The sequence below is a fragment of the Mandrillus leucophaeus genome, unplaced genomic scaffold (genome assembly GCF_000951045.1).
Source record: "Mandrillus leucophaeus isolate KB7577 unplaced genomic scaffold, Mleu.le_1.0 Scaffold996, whole genome shotgun sequence".
Classification (NCBI taxonomy): domain Eukaryota; kingdom Metazoa; phylum Chordata; class Mammalia; order Primates; family Cercopithecidae; genus Mandrillus; species Mandrillus leucophaeus.
This window is the reverse complement of record NW_012110874.1, coordinates 789124-790282: the sequence shown is the minus strand read 5'-3', so window position 1 is coordinate 790282 and position 1159 is coordinate 789124.

Below are 1159 nucleotides of genomic sequence, written 5' to 3'. Positions count from 1 at the left end.
GCCTCCCAAAGTGCTGGGATTCCAGGCGTGAGCCACCGCGCCCCGCCAGGTTTGTGAGTTTTGGTCAGTTGGTACTCGGAAGTGACCAGTGAAATGAAACTCTCCCTGGGGCAGGAAACTGATGGCTCAGTCTGCTCCTACAGGCATAAATTTGCCACATTTGTCACTGGCAGCTTCCTAAATCACAAAATTGAACCATATTTTCCTTTATCACAAAAAGGATGAAGAATGCCCCGTTCTTCCTGTGAACCAGCTGACTTTTCATTTTTTTGCTGTGAATCACAAGTGTGATTCCCTTCTCGGGAAACTCCGTCTTGATAACAGAGGGAAAGGAATCCAGCAGTTATAGGAAAATTGCCCAGTTTTAGCCATTCTAAGAACACAAAGGAAGAATGTCCTTTAAAAAAAAAAGTCCCATACCAAGGCCAATTTCTGCTGCACACTTCCAAATATTCTCTATTCATCATCCATTCTGTCACTTCCAATAGATTTTTATTTTATTTTTTTCAAAGGTAATGGAATGGCTTATTTACTTCATACTTGCTCTGTGAAATTTAAGCTGGCTGACCAATCTGTGTGTCTCACAACCTTCGCAGGTGGGAAAAAGTTTGGGACAGTAGGTGTTATATTTCTCAAGTGGTGGCAAAATAGGGGTACCCTTGAAAGACGAGCATTCGCTTTGCTTGTCTTTTCCCTGGAACAACTCTGACAGTCTGGTGTGTAGCCTTGGTGAAATTCTCTAACATGTTTCCGACTACTGAAATAGGTCATAAGAGAAATACATCATTTCTAACAAACGACATTTACTAGGGAGCTGCATTATCTGGGAGTCCCAAAGTGTATGTGTGTTCGCTGGTAAACAAGGGAATGTCTGGAGGAGCAGTTTGTAGCCCAGCCCTACCCATTCAGTTACTAGCATAGGTAGCGAGCTGCTTCTGATATAGTTTTGTGTTAAAACAAAAAATGAAACAACCACAAAAATACAAAGACAGAATATAATAGAAGATATATTTTAAGTGAATCAGTTACTTGAATAGGTAGCTAGCTGCTTCTGGTAAACTTTTATGTTAAAACAGAAAACAAAACAACCACACAAAAAAAAACCAGGATGTAATAAAATATAGATACAAAACTTTTTATTTATTTATTTGTTTGTTTG